This window comes from Argiope bruennichi, chromosome 5 (genome assembly GCF_947563725.1).
Source record: "Argiope bruennichi chromosome 5, qqArgBrue1.1, whole genome shotgun sequence".
Taxonomy (NCBI): domain Eukaryota; kingdom Metazoa; phylum Arthropoda; class Arachnida; order Araneae; family Araneidae; genus Argiope; species Argiope bruennichi.
This window is the reverse complement of record NC_079155.1, coordinates 68068809-68089232: the sequence shown is the minus strand read 5'-3', so window position 1 is coordinate 68089232 and position 20424 is coordinate 68068809. Positions and strand designations below refer to the sequence as shown.

General features: G+C 32.0%; 1 protein-coding gene across 5 annotated transcripts in view; it reads right to left on the bottom strand.

The window, feature by feature from the left end:
* The window catches only part of LOC129968492 (calcium and integrin-binding protein 1-like), a 78571-nt gene that overhangs the window by 25641 nt on the left and 32506 nt on the right, over positions 1–20424 (bottom strand). The window contains exon 1 of one of the 5 annotated variants that reach the window (XM_056082429.1): positions 14200–14323. The exons of 1 other annotated variant lie outside the window; for it this stretch is intronic. The gene's annotated coding sequence lies outside the window, so the exon portion shown is untranslated. Of the gene's footprint in view, positions 1–45; positions 387–11275; positions 11506–14199; positions 14324–20424 lie in introns of those variants that run through there. 3 more of the 5 variants (XM_056082428.1, XM_056082427.1, XM_056082425.1) reach the window with 3 other exon arrangements.

Here is a 20424-nt window from a genome sequence, read left to right as displayed (position 1 = left end):
ATTTTTATCCAAATTAAAACAAAAATAAGATAAAACTGAACTTACCAACCAAATCACTTACTAACCAAAATATCTAAACGAACACTGTTTATGAAATAACAAAATCGTTCACAAATGCAGCATTCAGTTACACATGCGTATCCTATTTTTATTCGGGTAAAAAAAATAAACTCAAGTTTCCGGAAGTGGCCAACTTAGCAAAATAAATCACATCCTTTCTCATATCCTTTGGTGATAATCGGTCAAGACAGCCTTTTCCTTTGCATTCTGTCCAGAAACTAAATGCAGAAACTTAGCCGAAATCTGAAAGGAATACGTGCATCTGCAACCAACAACAGTTATCTCACCATATGCCACAAAATGTTTCGACGCGAGTTATCCTTTTTCTGCAGATAATGTTATCTATCTTTCAACCATGCGATAGAGACCTATTTTGAAAGACATGTTTCCGTAATATCTGTCCAATCAGCTTTTATTCGTGAATCTCGACTGACAGACGACACTGATAAACATAAACAAATGAATAAAAAAGAGGATAGATGATGTTTATTATAGAATTCATTTTCAGTTTCGATCGCGGCACAGCTGCAAAGAATGGGTTCTTTATTTAGTCAGATGGGCAAGGCATAGCGACATTCCACGAACACGAACGAAAGAGGAAAAAGAAAAAAAATCTCAACAAATCGACGAACTGCTTCGTTCTTAAACAAACATGGCTTCATCGGAAATTCGTAAAAGTAAGAATACGAATTCTGAGGGGCGATTTATTCGTTTGAATGCTCTCATGGAAACTAGCCAAAATATAAAAAAATTGCCAGCGACAGTTTTTGCTTGACTTGAATCGGAAAGCAATAAATTTTCTTTCTCTTTTTTTTATATTTTTGCGAGATTTATAGTAGAATTCCTTGGTTGAAATAAGAAGGAAGTGGCGCGAAAGGTCATGCACAGCGATGCAGATCTCAAAGAGAATGCGATCATGTAGTAAAAAGTCGTATTTGAATAGAATTTTATAACGATTTTTCTATTGTTTGGGTTTCATCACTCTGAAGTTTAACCTAAAGGAAATCGGAAAAATAATTCTGATATTTATACAGAAAACCATAAATCATTCTTGTAACTATGGTGTAGGGGTTTTGAATTTTTTTTCTTTGTGAAGACCCTGCTTTAGATGGGAAAAAAAAAAAATCACAACCTCATTTTACAGATAGATAACCTATTTGAAATCCAAATTCTATAAAACGTACAAGAAGGTAGATTTAACGAAGCATTAATGAACAAAAAGAAGTTTAATTTAAAACCAATAACCTACCAAAAAAAAACTACTGTTCCAGTCTTCTTTAGAATTAAAAGTTTCAATTAATATCAAAGAACAAGATAAAAATAAATAAAAGAAATGTTAGCTTAAAAGGTTTACTTAGAATTTCTATTGTACGTCTTATAATTAGATTATTATTTTACAGCTAGTTAATTAAAGTTTAATAATTAAAAGATGAAAATTAAGATAGCATTTACTGAGATTATGTTCATTTTCTCCAGAATAAAAATAAAGGTGGAATATCAGAATTTTGGCATATCTCAATCCCTTTGATAATCCAGCATTTGAAAGGTTAATAGCAGCAAGATACGGTAATACAATTTGTAGTCGTTTTGGATTAGCAGTTATTATTCTAAGTGTTACGATTATAATGAGAATAAGCTTAACAAAAATACCATAAATGCAAAATAATATCATAATAATATTAAAAGATATTGCAAAAAACTGAGCACTTTTGATTACTTATTATTTATACATAATTTTTATAATTTCCAAAATATGTGGTTGTCATTCCTTTGTCGAGGAGCTACTTACTACAAAGTTACTTATTTTCATTAAAAGATGCAAAATATTAAAAATTTTGGTTCTTCTTTAAGGGAAATTCGTGTTTTCCTAAGGCTTATTGAACTATCAATTAATATATTATGCTCAATTCACTTAGAATAATACGGATATAATATAACTGATTAATGTAATTTAGAATTCAAAATATGTACAATGTCGATTCAATCATGATATCCGATGCTAAACGGTTTAATTGATCTGTCGAGTAAGATTATTTCTTTAAGGCCAATATCTAAGGTGGTCTCTTATTATTCTCTTACCAAATTATATTAGCAAGAATAAAACAAACCTTGAAATAAAGTAATAAAATGGAAGTTACCCATTCATTTTAACTTATAAATTTCAGAGAGGAAAGAAATTAATCTATTATTTTCTCGTACACAATGTTTAGAGAAAGTATTATAAGCTTCAAAAAATTCGAACTCGAGAATTTGACGAATATCTATGTTCCAGAATTCCCCGAGTTCGAAAAATGCGTTTTTGGCACTATGTCTACTTGTCTGTGAATATGATAATTCAAAAACTTTGTAAGCTAGATAGATGAAATTGGGTATATGTACTTCAAACCATATATATAGATTTCTGTCAAGTTTTGAGTAAAATCCATACAGAGAAAATCTGTCTTCCCGTCTGGTTGTTTGAATACAAGTGAATTCGATAATTATTAAATTTTGAACCAAATCTATCAATGAAAAAAGCTGACCGTTTGACAATCTGTATTCGCATGCATGCAAACATATTCATAATGTATTTACTTCTAAATGTAATGACTTAAATAAATGAAAAGGGATTATGAGATCTTGTGACTATAACTGTAGTTCTGTGTAAAATTTTTGTTTGAATCGGTTCTTAAAAATACATCCGAAATACAAATTCCCAAATAGATTCTCGCCAAAAATCTATATTTCATATCTATTGTTTGCTAATAACATGCAAAGTATTCGCGGACTTACCCGATGTCCACAATTTTAGGTAAAAGGGGGGAAAAATCTGACTTTTTTTTTTTTTTTGTAAAGTATTATTTGACAATGGATTCTAAAACCCTCCTTGCTTTTACGCATGCGTTAGGATTGGTTTAATTCATCAAAATAGGGATGAAGGGAAAGATGAAAGGAGAAGATGTTTACATTTAACAATAAAATAAACTCGGATTACTCGCAGACTGAATTAAAATAATACGGTCAGAAATCACACGATACTCATATACACGTGTAAAAAAAATTTGAACAAAAATGTATCTAATAGGGCGAAAATCAAGGTCAAAGAATGACGAAGAATTCCAGAAATTCGCTCATCCTTCCGCGTCTCTCCCCTTAATGAGATAGAATCGTCGAAAAGTGGTCGTCTCGGAATACTGAAACGAAAAAGTTTCGGGAAAACCCCTCCAACTGGTCTTTATTTGTATCCTGAAATTTTGAATTCAACATATTCAATCAAGAAAAAAAAATAATAAGCTATCTATACTTATATAAAGCTCAATGTGTGTGCGTGTGTGTTGACGCTCTACAGGCCAGATGGTTCGACCTACAGCCACCAAATTTGGAACATGCATACCTTGGAGGTCGGGAATGTGCACCTGGGATCCCTTTTTTGAATTTTTAATTAGAATTTAATTGTTAATTAAAAACTAACTTTCCCGCCAAATTTCCCCGCCGCCAAATGAGTAATGCTTCAGTTTTTTTCCCACGCTAACGAGGATAGGCTTAACATATTTTCGGCCGATAATTTCAAACTATTCTGTTTATTTTCTTAGTATTTGATGCATTTAAAGTTAAACATTATTAATTAATTGATCTTTCAGATTGATTCCGAAGTACTTTTGAATTAAAATAAAACAGAATAAAGGAAATTAAAAATTTCTAATCTGCGTAGCCTTACCCCAACTGGCGTAGAAATTCCCGCATTTGCGTTACCATAATTGGCGAGCATGCGCATTGTGTTCTGATTATTGACAACTCTATTTTCAACGAATACGGACTTGGTTTTGAAGGTTTAACATGTTTCCGACCGATTAATTTAAACCATTCTGTTTATTTTCTCAGTTTCATGCATTTAAAATTAAACATTGTTAATTAATTGATCTGTTCATGATGAATCTGAGAAAATTTTGTAGAAAACTTCTTGAGAGATTACATAAATTAAGAAAGATATTCTTTAGTGCCTATAAGATTTAAATACTCAGCGACTCTGTTTTCAGTACTCATGTTAAAAAAAGAAAATGCTTCGTTTCAGTAAAAAATGTTCTTATATTAATTGCAATTTAACTATTTTTCAACTTTAATTTAAAGCATAAATTCTACGGGAGCTAACAGAAAATTAGAGAGATACATATTACGTTATGGCTGAAGGCCTTTATAATATTATGAAAGAATTATATGACTATCAAAATTTGAAGTTTTAAAATATTTTGATGACGAAGCTATTAAAATAGGAGTTACATAAAATATTTAATTATTAAAATTTTAACGAGCATTAAGATTGACGAACCAGTTGGTCACCAGAGGCGGCTAGTACACACACCCACCCACACCTATATTATATATATATATATATATATATATGTAGGACTCAGAAATCACTACTATTTTAGAACGCACATTTAATTACATTTAGGACGATTAGGACATTTAGGATATATATACATTAACATAAAAGAATTGAACATTCAGTAGATTTCGTCGAATACGTCGCGTCTCGTCTTTCGTCCAGATCCGTCTGATCTGCCACGTCTTCACTCTCGCCCAGATCCGTCTGATCTGCTACGTCTTCACTCTCGCCCAGATCCGTCTGATCTGACACGTCTTTACTCTCGTCCAGATCCGTCTGATCTGACACGTCTTTTCTCTTGTCCAGATCCGTCTGATCTGCCACGTCTTTTCTCTCATCCAGATCCGTCTGATCTGACACGTCTTTTCTCTCGTCCAGATCCGTCTGATCTGCCACGTCTTTTCTCTCGTCGAGATCCGTCTGATCTGCCCTCCGTCTAACCAGCGTCAACTCCGTCTAACAACCAGCAGATGGCGCTCGTCACTACATTCGGCGATCCTGACGTTTCTTTCGTCCTCGAAAGTTAAAGTAGAAAAATCTGAAAGAATAAAAAAAAGAAAACAGTATCTGGATAAAACAATAAACATTTTTTTTTTCTTTTAGTCTGAAGACCATGCTTTCATGAAATCGGCTGCTGTGGAAGTTGTATTTGGTCCGTCATGACATACAACTTTTTCCACGTCATAGCGATCCTTAGGTTTAACCTTGACAATCCGATACGGTCCATGAAACTTTGGTCTTAGTTTGAGTCCAGTTCCAAACTGCGTCCGTTGTATGGCCACTAATTCACCAAGTTTGTAGATGCGCGCCACTTTTCTTCGTTTGTTGAAACTTTTCCGATTCTCTTCTTGCATCTTCAAAATATTTTCCCTTGCTTCTTCTCTCATATTATTTCGATCTTCCATCATTGCTTTTGTGTATTCTTCTTCCAATATTTCCTTTAAATGTAAATCAGTTGTATCTTTTAATTTTACACCAGTTAAAAGCTCAAACGGGGTAAACTTTGTACTCCTCGAAACAGTACTATTGATTATTTTTTGCACTGATGCAACATGTTTATACCATTTGGTAGGATCTGTTATTGAGAGTTTTGATAGAATGGGTATTAAAATTTTGTGCATTATTTCAATTTGCCCATTTCCGCGAGGAATTCCAGTGCTAATTTTGAAATGTTCAATATTTTCATCCTGACAGTATGTTTCAAATTCTTTTGAGGTAAAAGCTGAACCTCTGTCTGTTATTATTCTCGTCGGATTTCCAAAAGTAGATTGTTGAAGCTTAAGTTTAGTTATTGCATCCTGAGTAGATGTTGATTTAACCGGGTACAACCAGACAAATTTTGTAAAAGCGTCGACTATTGAAAAAATATGCTGATAGTTCTTATTTGTAGAAGGCATAGGGCCAATGAAATCTATGTGATAAGTACTTAAAGGCAAATTTTCTTTTGGGATGGGGTTAAGGAAACCTTCACCTTTCCCACGTTTCTTATTACAAAGAATACACTCCACGCAATTGGCAATCACACTTTCTATTTTTGACCTCAACTTTGGTATGTAAAATTCTTGCTTTAAAATTTCTTCCGTCTTAGCCACAGCGTAATGTCCTTTATTGTGAATTTCTCGAATAATTTCTCTTTGTAATGCTTCTGGGACTATGAGCAATTCTCTACCATTATCGTATTTGTATAAAACTCCATTTCTCACAATGTGTTCACCGTCTTCTTGTTTATCTATCAAAGCTTTCAATTTCTTAAGGAATTCGTCCTGATTTTGAGCATTGGCTATTTTAGTGGTCACTTCACTATATGAACGAGTAACTACAAGTACTGCGTTTCGACTAAGAGAATCTACGTGTGCCATTTGTTTTCCTGATCTGTGAACAATTTGGTAATCAAATTCCTCTAACTGTAAAGCCCATCTTGCAACTTTTGGTGTAAGATCTCTTTTACTCATAGTTTGTTGAAAAGCGGAACAATCAGTCACAATTTTAAATTTAGAACCCAGTAAATAATGTCTAAATTTTTTTAACGCTTCGATTACAGCCAAAACTTCTAATTCATAGCTACTATATTTTTCTTGTTGTGGAGATGTTTTTCGACTAAAATAATGAATAGGATAAAACTTATTGTCGGTTCCCTGTTGCAGCAGAACTGCTCCGAATCCCTGACTGCTAGCATCTGTATGTAGTTCTAAAACTGATCCCTGTTGATAGAGATGCAAAACTGGCTCCTGAGTTAAAATATCTTTGAGTTTTTGAAAAGCTTCCTTTTGTTCAGATTCAAACTTAAATGCAATGTCTTTTCTTAGTAGATCACTAAGAGGTTTTGCGATTTTTGAATAGTGGGGTATAAATTTCCGAAAATAACTAGTAAGGCCTAAAAAGCTTTGTACTTGTTTAACAGTTTGTGGTTGTGGAAACTTTTGTACAGCTACCGTTTTAGATACAGAGGGCTGTATAGTTCCGTTTTGGATTCTATAGCCTAAAAATTCTATTTGTGGTTTTAAAAACTGACACTTCTTAAAATTAAACTCCAAACCGTACTCTGATGCAACCTGTAGAACACGTTGTAATTTTTCTAGCCCTTCTTCCTCGGTTTTGGATGGTATAATAATGTCGTCCATATAAATCAGTACAGTTCCATCTAGCATCAAATTCCTGAATATCACATTAATGTAACGCTGAAATACACTCGGACTATTGGAAAGTCCAAATGGTACTTTAAGAAATTCCCACTGCCCATGATGTGTTACAAAAGACGTAAATTTTGTGCTATCTTTCTCTACGTCTACATGAAAAAATCCGTTTTTCAAGTCCAAAGTAGTAAATATTTTTGATTGCTCAAGTTTGTCTAGCAAATCTTCTATGAGGGGTAAAGGGTACCGATCTTTAATCATCTTTTTATTTAGCTTACGATAATCAATGCATAACCTATAACTGTCATCCTTCTTCTTACACAAAACCACAGGTGAAGAAAAATTTGAACTACTGGGTTTTATTATCCCTTCCTGTAACCATTTATCAATCTGAGTTTCAACGAATTTTTGTTCTTTAAAAGGCAGCCTTCGAGGGTTATGACTAATCGGAATATCATCGCTCAATATTATTTTCATTTGCAAATCCGTACTTTTTGTTTTGTTTGGCGAATACTTATTTAAAAGACGATTTATTTCCTGTCTCAACGGTTTTTTTACATGACTCATGTCGATTTCACCATAGTTTATCGAATCCGTTAAATGAATGAAGTATGGGAGAGGATGTGTATTTATTTTATTGCCAGTCTCAGCAAAAATAGGTGCCTGACTGTCTCTTTTCAGCTCCGAGGAACGTAGTGATACGACCTTGACCTCGTTTCTCACCAGCCGGGTGTAATTTATTTGGGCTCTTTTTTCATGAATGATAATTTGATTTTCTTGGAATGAAAAGCTTAGGTTATTTAATACGTCCATGCCGATGATTATTTCGTTCGGCATTATTTCTAACACATGCACATTAGTTGATATTACATATTCATCAATTAATATATCACAATAAAAAAAACCTAGAGGAGTAATGCTATCTCCACTTATACCAGCTAATTTCACATTATCAGTCATTAAATTAGGTTTACCAATTTTCAAATAAAAATCATAATTAATCATAGTAATATCACTTCCAGTATCAATTAATGCATCACAATTTACACCATTTATTTCGACATTTTTACTAAGCTTATTTACAGTTTTTGGAGAGTTACGAGTATATACTTTATTAGACAGAGACACTTTAAAATCTCTTTGCGGGCAGTTACTGGCTTTGTGGCCAAAGTTACCACATTGGAAACATTTCAATCCTTTGTTTTTAAACTTGCAATTAAATGATTTATGGCCAGTCTCATTACAATTAAAACATTTATTATTACTCTTGTTATAGTAATTATCATCAGCATAATTCTTTTGAGCACGAACGAACGGCAATGGTGAATTTTTAGCTTCTTTCGCGATATCAAATTTACTTCTGTTTTCGGAAACACGCCAATTTCTGTTTGTTTCCTTTTTAAGGTGACTTCGTGCAGCTTCATATTCGTCCAGTTTATTAACCAAATCTTCTACTTTCTTTATTTTGGGCAAATCGTCGAGAAAATGATCGCGCACGTCATTTGGTATTTTACTCTTTAACTGGTCAACGACCATTAGCTGCTTTAAATCTTCAAAATCGGTTATTTCTAAACAATTTATCCATTCCTCAAAAAAGTTATTCAGTTCAAAACCGAAATCCCGCCATGATGAAGAAGAATCTCGTTTGTGAGTAAAGAACTTCTGTCTGAGTTGTTCGGAAGTTAATTTAAATCTTTTAAGCAAGAGTTTTTTTATGTAATCATAGTCATTAGCTGATGGATCAGGTTCGCGAGCAATTAAATTGACTATATCCAATGGTAATAACCCGAGTAAATAAGAAATCCAGTTTTCTTTTGCAATGTTAGCCCTACTTATTTGTTTCTCAAATAACGAAAGGTAAACACTTATGTCTCCGCTATTATCATAATTCTTTAGCAATTTTAATATATCATACTTAGGCATATCTGATACAGTTAAAGTATTTTCTCTACTTTTTAACTCAAGTTCTAACTTTTTCAAAGTATATTCACGCTTATTCTTTTCGGCTTCTGCCTTGGCCTTTTCGGCTTCGGCTTTTTCAGCATCTAACCTTTCGCGCTCCTGAGTGATAGTTAAAAGTAAATCTTTTACGAACTTTTCGTCATAGTCTTTCGACTTTGTTATCATTGTAACTAACTGTCGCACTTTGGCATCCTGTGGTGCCGTTAGTTCTAATTCGTCTACTAAAGTTAGTAAGTCGCTCTTTCGTGCTCGTGTAAGAAATGCCATACTTGAGAATAAATCAAAATTGTACTCACAATTTCTTCAACGTCGATCCACACTGCGTCAGTCCACAAGGAGTTGGTATCCAAAAGGTTTATTGTAGCACGTCAAATTGCTCTACGTCAAATTTCACTCCTGTTTGGCTCTTCTTTCGTCTATGTGCCGGTCTTCATTAATATCCCGGCCGAGCCCCCATATTTTGTAGGACTCAGAAATCACTACTATTTTAGAACGCACATTTAATTACATTTAGGACGATTAGGACATTTAGGATATATATACATTAACATAAAAGAATTGAACATTCAGTAGATTTCGTCGAATACGTCGCGTCTCGTCTTTCGTCCAGATCCGTCTGATCTGCCACGTCTTCACTCTCGCCCAGATCCGTCTGATCTGCTACGTCTTCACTCTCGCCCAGATCCGTCTGATCTGACACGTCTTTACTCTCGTCCAGATCCGTCTGATCTGACACGTCTTTTCTCTTGTCCAGATCCGTCTGATCTGCCACGTCTTTTCTCTCATCCAGATCCGTCTGATCTGACACGTCTTTTCTCTCGTCCAGATCCGTCTGATCTGCCACGTCTTTTCTCTCGTCGAGATCCGTCTGATCTGCCCTCCGTCTAACCAGCGTCAACTCCGTCTAACAACCAGCAGATGGCGCTCGTCACTACATATATATATATATATATATATATATATATATATATATATATATATATATATATATATAGTAGACATTTGAAATTTGAAAATGATTAGAAAATGAAGTAATCCTGGTCACAAATATTTAATGTGATAATATAGAAGCTAATAAAGACAGTTCACATGAATCATAGTCATAAGGCAAATATAAATTTCGTACGCCATTTAACATCTATCTGGATATTGTTATAAGCCACATTGTGATGCCAAGTATTTTACTATAACGCGTCATGCTCAATTAAATCGATGCAATACATTTTATGCATCGATTTAATCGAGTATTAATCGGGGATATTAAACATTCGCCGTAACTTGAACAGAGTTACAGATGACAAAAAAGCAATTAAACTTTGATTGTATGAATTCTGAAAAAAAAATTAAATTTTAAAAAATGGAACACTTTTTAATCCGATGAAAGAATAAACAAACGAGTGACGAACAATGAATTTTCTGTTCTGCATTCCTCATCATAATTTAATCTTATTGGAAGTTAATATCTTCGTATACGAATTTCTTTTACTTTCTGAATTTTAATTTTATTTCACTTCATTTAAGAGATCCAAAGGTATTTACAAGTCTAAATGGTCCTTAACGAATTTTGAGTTTTAAATGAATTGCTACTAATAACTTTGTGACAGTTTTAATAAATAGCATTCTACATTCTGACATAAATATAGTTTTAAATAGTTATGTCAAAACACAACATTGTAGAAGAATACGAATCTACGAATTTATTTATTCTCCTAATTAGATGGCACATTCTATTTAACAAATTTATTTATTCTTCTAATTAGATGGCACATTCTATAAAAGATTTTTTTTTTTTTCAATCCCTATAAGAATGTAAGAAGGACCTCAGATACTTTATCATACTCAAGTGATTTTCGTCTTTTAGATTATATGTTATTTAAATTTAATTATAGATTCAAATTTTTTAAAAATTCTAAAATACAATTCGCAGCATGGTTTTTTTTTTTTTTTAAATCAATTGAGGTTTAAATAAATTCTTCTTTAATTGAAAAAAAAAAACGGAATTTGTTTTCAAATTTATGGCAGTTAAGATACAAAAACGTTAATGGGGTATTCGAATTTCCCGCATAAAAGAATTTGGAGAAAAGAAATTATACAGTAAATTTTGGCAGAAGAAACAGAAGGATAATGGCTTCAAATGTTCACTTTCTTTTGAATACTTAAAACTAACTACGGCAACTTATTCCTCTCTGGATTTATATGGTATAATATATTTCAGAGAAGAAAAGAGTAGAAGAAGAAACACAAAGAAACTTACACAAATCTTTCCTTGAAATATATTTGCAGTCATGGAACGATAGCAACCCTTTCAAAATGGCCTCGAATCTGAGGAAATAGACCTGTTCCAAACTTCAAAGACCTCCTTCCAATAGTAAAGGGGGGGCTGTCTCATAAGATCTTATTATGGATGGTGAATCCAGGGTGCAGGAGGGCTTTAAAGGCTCAGGGGACTAGAGGATTGATACATTAATTTCCGTTTCACGGAAACACACAATGTACCATTGGCGACGGCCTCGGTGTGATGGTAGGGGTCCAGTAGGGGTAAATAACTGAATTCAAAGGGAGGCTTGCTCTCTAGTGGTCTTACAAAGGAACAGTCCATGTGCTACTTACGGGAGGAGTGGTGGGTTTGATGGTGCGAAGTTTGTGACAGACAGTATAGAGGGCAGAATCATTTAAATATTAAGTTTTTAGATTTAAATCCATTAGAAAATTTCTTTCAATGGCAAATTAAAATGATGTATGATTTTGATCCATATTTGTGTCACATGATCAAAAAGCCATGTATTCTTAAAATTTTTTGAAAATTTGCAAAAATTAAACAATTGAATGTTTTATCAATTAGCATTGAAAAAATGACATAGCTAAAAGAATTACTTTAAAAAGTTGAATAATATCCTCTGAAAAATGTTGAACTGAGTTTATTTGGTTTTAGACCTATTAAACTATATTAGTTGTGTTAAAAATTACATCTATTAGCATATGATAGAAAGAAAATTTAGATGATACTAAAAAAAAACATGTCCTTTATTGATATTTTTAAATGATAAAAGAAACATATCTGAATCTTTTGTATAATTTGAAGAAGAATGCTTTGATTCGATTTAGTTTTGAACTAGAACTACTTAAGGCTATTTTTGAACAGAATACGAAACGGAACTAAGATCGGACAATTTTAATAATCTTATATAATCCATTACCAGAAACCAGATAGAGAATATCTGAGCTGACATGTCCTTTCAAAAACTTTTAAGCTAACAGAAAGCAGCTTTCTCCCGATTGATTTAACGTGTACTTAACTCATGTACATGGCTTTGACTATTGTTCAAAATCACGAGATGCTCAAAATAGCCATCGCATTGCTTCAAAAGCAGATATATAAGTGCTATTAAACTAAAATGAACTAACCTAAAAAAATAAACGACATTTTTTTTAATAGAATCGGATCTCAATCCAACGAATCACCACTTCAAATTCGAGATTTTTGTCATTTTGGATTTACTTGAAAAGAAAAAATTGCTTTAATTTATGTAAGTTGGAATTTGGAAATGGTATCCAAAATAAGAGTATTTTCCTCCAAGGTAATTCGTATGAAAATATAGGAAACAAAAATAAATTTTTTAAAATCTATATTTTAAGCGAATTAATTTCATTAACAGAAACCAAAATGTGACATTATATTTTGAGATTCTAAATAAAAAATAATAATAATAAATTCTATAAAAGGGATGAAGCATACAAATTTAAGCCATTTCGCCCATTCAAGAAAATTATATTCTGTTACAGATCTGAAAGCAAAAGAATCGTTAATTTTCAAAAATAAATTAATAGAAGATCGTATTTTATTTTTTTATTTATAAACATATTTTGCTGCTGTCACGTGTAAGTACGTATTTTTCCCCGCCTTCAGAGAGTCACTTGATAACGTAACGTCAAACGTAACACAAAATCCATTTAAATGCACTAATAAATCCCAAAAAAAAGAATTTAACACAAACACATTTTAAGCTAATATTATAAATAAATTTCAAAATATGTCAATTTGCGATCAAAATTGTTATGGCTAAAAATGTTCGTAAAAAAATATTAAAAAGAATTTTAATAGCCTACAATGCGAAACATGATAATGTTTTAAACTTGATTCTTTTATCTTCATGTCAATTTCAGAATTTTCTCTTAATTATAAAGCAGCGTTAGCGCGCAGACAATAATATATGTTTAATATCGTTGCGGTATTATATCTTAATCCAGAAATTAAAACAATGAATAGTATTATAGAATGTATTTAGAATATTTTAAAAATAATTTATTAAAACCGATGAAAAAAATTGTTTGAAAATAAAATTGATATCACTGAAATCTTTATTTTTTCAATATTAAATTGGATTAAAATGGTTTTGATGCTACTAGATTGAGGAAAAAAGTTTTGATAAATTTTAAATTAAAAATCTAATTGCAATTTTGAGAAAGCCGTTTTTAATACGCACCTACTACCCATAGAGTAACTACACAATTTTAGGTATAACGGTTAGCTCTACAGAGTGTTTTAAATTATTTATTTATTTATTTATGTCGCAATTCATAGAAACAACGCTTAATGTTGGGAGTTTATAAAGATCATCTCCTTTAACAGTTAACTGTTCTTGACGAGTATACTCGTTATAGAAAAAGTATACCAATTTGTGTTGTGACGAGTTTATTCGTCAGGAATAATTTAGAGTAATTAGAATAAATTAGAGTTTTAAAGTAATTAGAATAATTTAGAGTAATTAATAAGAGTAATAATTTAGATACGCATTTTCTGAAGAGGTCGAAACAGTTAATAAGGGATTATTAAAAGTTGATAGTAATGACTGAAATAATGCAATCTTTCTTTTGATTAAGACGATACGACTTCTAAAGAATTAAGTTTGGTTACTTAACTGCTTTAATCAATATTAAAAAGATGCAGAAAATCTGGATAGGTATTTTTTACGAAATAATTTAGAATAAGGTATATTATAAAACATCATTTTAAAAAAATCGCAAAATAGCAAATTTAAAAAAAAATCGAAAGGCATTTAATTGAAAAAATATAATCTCGCAAAAAAAAAAAAAAAAAAAAAACCTTACAAAACAATGAAAAGGTTAAAACGAAGAAAAAATTCTATTAACTCACTAATAATATTTAATTCGACATACCTTATAACACATAAGTAAATTCGTTCTGTAGATGCCTAGGTGCTTGAAAAAAAAATTGAAAGTCTTTTTTCTTCCCTTAAACACCCCCAGATAGGGCGGAGTACTAAACAAGTGTCTGGCCTGGACTTGACTGCCCTTAAAGTTCGCTTTACATTTATTATTTTTTTAATTCCTTGTTACAGCCTCAGACGGCCTGTGAGTCATGATTTTTTTCCCCTCTCCGTTCCTTTGAGATACTATTTCCCCAGCCAGAGGTCATGCTCTTTCACAGGCCCAGTGAGGGTCTTGCGGGTGCCAGGTTGAGGCCCATTCATTCCGCCTCTGCATTGCAGGCATGTAATTGCCGGCAAATGAAAACAAGAATTAATATATTAAACAACAGCGTATCTTCATTGCATCATTTCGGTTGTCTTTAATTTATTGTGTTCGATTCAATCTTTATGATGTTGCCAGAATCAGTCTTAGAAGTTTTGGGGTCAATTTGGGAACAGTTTTGGTTAACATTTGTTTCTCTCCAATTTTAAAAATCTTAGGGCTTAAAGTTAGGGGAAGGGGGAATATGAATTCTTTCCTCAATTTTTTCTTATACTAATATACTCGATTTAATTATATTAATATAGCGCATTTTTTGTGCTTAAATAATAATAATTAAAAAAAAAACGGAATATAGATTTTCTTTTTTTTTAAACCGAAATTGAATAGATTTATAAAATTGCGGTGAAAACACGATATCAAATTTCATTTTTATTGCTTATTGGGTTTTTTCTCGCATTAACCTTCGCAGGCAGACGGACATAATTCTAAAAACGGTTTATAATTATCATTATTCAAGGGTTTTAAACCATAGAGACTCATCAAAATTCGAGGTCCAATTTTTTGACTGTTACAATACATCTCTTTGTATACCTCACTAAGCTCGATATTGGGTAAATAGCACTCTGGTGGGATGTTCTTGAAGCTCGAGGTTCTGTTGGAAGTAGTTTGTTTAAACGTATAAAAGCCGGTCTTGGGTGTTTTCCAATTAGCTAGCAAAACAAAGGAAACGATTAGTTTTTTGCAAATCTAATATGATCAGTTAGCGGGTTGATGGATAGATAGATCTGGGTTTTTTAGCACAAGGACACTTTTTGGTCATATTGTGCCATCCATATGGTAAAACAAAGGGAGAAGTCTCTTCAAAATGTTCTCGTGTATTCTTTAATAAAGGTGTTATCTCCCTCACCGTACATACAATTTTGGAGTTAGGGTAAGGCCAGAAATGCCTTTCATGGCAATGACGAACAATAATGAAACAAGAATTTAGCATTTTTACTGAATCTATCGTGATTTTTTTACCATTAATTGCTGGCATGAAGTTAATACACAATCAAAAATTAAATATGTATTTTGGATGCCTTTTTTCCGACCCACTGAAACCTACAGTTGTGGCCACAAGAATATTTGTCAAGTTTCACTCATTTAAATCATTGCGTTTGCATACATGAGAAAGTATAAACTGATGGACGCACAACCTTTTGTTAGATTAAGTTCAAATTTTTTATAAGAATCCACATATTTAATGCTAAACTTGTATACTAAATTTTAACTATTGTTTTTAATTACCGAATTCGAATAGCCAATCTGACAGAATTCCTCTGACTATATTTGTTTAAAATTCAATACACAATCAATAATAGAAATGTACAAATTTAGTCTTAAGTCCACTGACCAAATTTCACCCGTTTAACTCAAAATGGTTACGAGTTACCATGTTCGCAGACGGATAGACAATCAAACATTATGCCATAAATGCATTTGAACCGTTAGGTTTGTCAAAATGCCGAATTCAAATTTTTTGACAATTACAATACTTTCTTTTTGTATTCTTCGCACACGAAAAAGTAAAAAATATTAATTTTCCAGTCTGGAAGTAGTATTTGAACAGTGGCTTATCAACAATGACAAAAGGATATGGTTTCTTATGACGGTAATCTATCGCCATGCGAACAATACTTTGTGACACTTTAATTTCCTTTTTTAAGGCCAGAGCAACCAAGGAAAAGAGAACAAATCATATCATGGTAATATCTATTATAGTAACCTGCATATTATCCAGAACAAATAATACCATATCTGATGAAATATGATGTTGATAGCTTAAATGCATGTATTGAAGATAAAATCTTTAAGCATTTCAATGGCATAGTTATCCAAAAATATGTATTTGAATAAAAAATAAGATCAAGATTTTGCATGATTTATTAAAATTAATATAAACATGTGCGCTAAAAATAAGCCACAATAAAAGTCTTTGATTTTTATTCATTTATTTGTTATTTTCACCCTTTACTAGATATGTGGCATTTATACACTATTAGAATATTTCGTTTTACATCCTTTTATTATAACATCTCTTTTGGAGAATTTAGCTTCATTCAATAAAACAGGTCACGTTTTTATTATCTTCTACCTTTTACTGCACTTTTAAATAAATGTTTACTAGTATGATTTTGAGTGTTCATTTTATTTTATACTAGCCGCTTTTGACGACCAGTTAGTTTGTTTTGAATGTTGGCTGTACTAAATTTCAATTAGATTTGTTATACATAATTTGGTGATCACCTCGACGAAATAATTTTGATCATCAGATTTTGATTGACTTTAGCGCTGTATTTTTTATATCTTTCAGCTTATTCTAATGGAATCAAGTTTCATGGCATTAAAATGCCATTAAAAACATAATTGCCTAAATAATTCATATTTGAATTGTACATTGCCTTCAGCGGTATTGAAAAAAATTACCAAAATGTGAAAGGAAAAAATTTCTATAAGTATTAAAATGATATAAAAAAAAGCCAATTTTTGAAAATTTTGAAACTGTGTAAAACTTAATTTTGTGCAATGTTTTCGTAAGTTATCGATGAAAAATTTCAAAACTCGATTTAAATTTTAATTAATTTCAATTTCAATTAAAATTACAAAAAATAGCCCTGGAGTGATTATTTCCACTTTCCAAAGTATATATATGCCACATATGGTTGCCGTATGTCAACCAACCTTGACAGAAGTGCGCCAACACACACATACATATTGATCTTTATAAGTAGTAGAGATAGGGGAAAACAAATAAATGAATATTTGGGGTTTTTTTAATGGTCTTTCTCTCTTTCAGTTTATTGATGCGACTGAAATCTTTTTAAAATTTTAACTTTTCCATTTTTTTTTTATTTTGCATTTTAAAAAAGAAAATGTTAGAATTGTCAAAAAAAAAAAAAAAAAAAAAAAATGAACTCGAGATTTTGACGAATTTTTGCGTTTCAGACTTTTTAGAGTCCATAAAACACATTTTTGGTATTAAGCCTGCAGATAATTCAAAAATGCTTTGAGCTAGACAGATAAAATTTGGTATGTAGACTTAAGACCAAATTTGTAGAATTCTATCGAATTTTGAAGATTTTTTTAAAGGTTGAAGGTAAATTTTTATCAAAAATCATTCAGAAAAGGTCTGTCTATATGATAGTTCGAGTAAATGAGAACTCGATAATTACAAAACGGAAAGAGGTAAATAGATAAAAAATTTTATACGTAGATCCAGCATCTAAAAGGTAAATTCTTATCAAAATTTAAACTAAATCTTCCAAAAGGTTGGCCGTTTGCCAGTCTGTATTCTGGCATTCATGTTTTTAAGTTATTGTATTGTAAGACAATAACCCCAAAACACAGCAACAAATGAAAGAAATTCAGTATGTGATTTTGTGACAAAAATTGTTGTTCCGTGTAGAATTTTTGGTTTCGATGGGCTGGAAAAAAAAACATACCAAATATCTATGCTTCATATCTATGTAGCAGTTGCATTACTCCATCTTCTCTTTTGGATAATAGATGGCGATGCCTGATTAGATATGCATCCCATAGTGCATTGCGATTGTAAATATTGAGATGAGATGTTGTTTTGGTAAGGTGTGCGCGCGTGAATGTCTTGTCTTGTCTTCGTGTTTTGTGTGAATGTGACCATTAAAAAAATGTTCCCGAAAACATGGGTACCCTTTCTTCCACTGCACGGCTCATAATGATCTTAATTCCACCACATTGGCGCCCACGTTTCCACTGCACGGATCATGACGATCTTAATTCCACCACATTGGCGCCCACGTTTCCACTGCACGGATCATGATGATCTTAATTCCACCACATTGGCGCCCACGTTTCCACTGCACGGATCATGATGATCTTAATTCCACCACATTGGCGCCCACGTTTCCACTGCACGGATCATGATGATCTTAATTCCACCACATTGGCGCCCACGTTTACACTGCACGGATCATGATGATCTTAATTCCACCACAACTATTATTTGCCAATGGAATGCAAGGTATTCGGCACCTTAACCAAGATACACCATATTATGCAGGGGGAATGGGTAATAATACCTTTATTGGAGAATATGCGAGAAAATTTTGGGAAGACCACTTCTGTTGAGTTTTTTGGCAACACCTGGTAGATTGAGTCTCTTAAAATTAGAGAAAACCATACAAGAATTGAGGTTTCCCAAAAAAAATGACTCTCTTTTCTCTTTCATAACTTTTGTATATGGGAGATCACCTTTTTCATTCCAATTACATGCAAACTTTAAAAATTTAGATATTTAAAGGCATTTTTTTTCTTTTTCTTTTGATGAAAAATTAAATGTTTTGTTATTTTCTAACATTTTTTTCCCTGATAATATACAGGGAACAAAACAGAAAGAAAACAGATAAAATAATTCAAAAAAAAAAAAAAAAATTCAATTTAGAAAGAAAAATAAATAAATAAAGAAGAGCCAGCCCAATCTGTTATTAGGCACGTTCTTCTTTGTTCATTTTTTTTTCTGAATATATTCTTTCTGCTTTACGTATTTTTTTTTTTTTTTGAAAGTTCACACCTGTAGCCGTGGAATTAATTAGTTCTTAGTAAATGAAAATTTCCGCCGTTGATGGTTTAATTAGGGCTCTAAGTAAGTGATTATTTTCTAATTAGAGAAGGCAGAAAAAGGAAAAAAGAAAAACGTTTCCCCTTCATAAAATGGCTTTTCTGTTTTCTTAATTAATTTCGACTTAATGTTTATTTTATTGTCCATTTAAAAAAGGAAATATCTAATATTCTTAGCAAACAACCGCAAATTATTAAAATCATAGAAAAAATAAGGGCAATATAAAGAAATGCATTCAAGTGTGAAAGCATTGTTCTTTCCTTGTTTTGATTGGATTCAGAATTCCTTTGTTTTCTTTAATAAAGTGAAAAACAACTTCACCATAAAAATTCATTCTTTATAATAAAAATGAGTGTCAAACTATTTCAAATATCCTTGAATACATTTTTTTTTTTTGACGCGTCAAGTAGTCAAGCGTTTATAGTGGAAAATACTTGGTGCAGTAAAATCTTTCTGAATTGTATATATTTTTCTGAATTGTATAGAATATATATATATTTCTGGAAAATTGTATTTATTTTTCTGGAAATTAATTATTCAAGTTTTGTGTTCTCACCAATAAAAACTGCAGCACTTGTCCTTCTTTCCGATCAAATCGACGATAAATCTCTACCAATAATGAAGAAGAATGTGTGTCTGTCTATCTGTTGGCATACTATAGGCCAAACCTTTTAGCCTTGAGCTATCAAATTTATCACAAATAAGCTTTCGAGAGGAGAAATAGGCATCACGGGACAATCTGTTTTGGAAATTTTGTGAGATAACTCTTGAAAATATTACTGCATAAAAATAACTTTCACATTATTTTAAAATTTAGAAAGACGTCTCTTTAGTATTATCATTTAAGTTATCGTGCAGTTTGTTCTTTTCTTCTAAAAGTTGACAATTTCTTAAAAATATTTTTTTTTCTTTTGCGTAATTTTCCATTATTAATTAGTTTAATTAATAACCGATTTAATTTTTGGAACGAAATTGTTTCCTCAAAATTTAATCGTGGTATTTTCATTCATTGTTAAAAGTTGACGAAGAAAAATTCTGTTTATTGTCTACTTATTTTATCTGTAGAATTCCACCGGGGGGGGGGGGTACCTCAGAAATGAGAAAGAGAAGCTTCCGGCATGAAGGTTAGTTCTCGCCACCCTATTGGGTTCAGACATGATGGGGGCTACCTCCTATCGATGACGGGACATGTTTCCCACGGGAAAAGTTGTACCGTGACCGGTGATAGACCTTAGGATTCAGCCATTATTCTCACCAGTGTTGCTGTGGCAGCG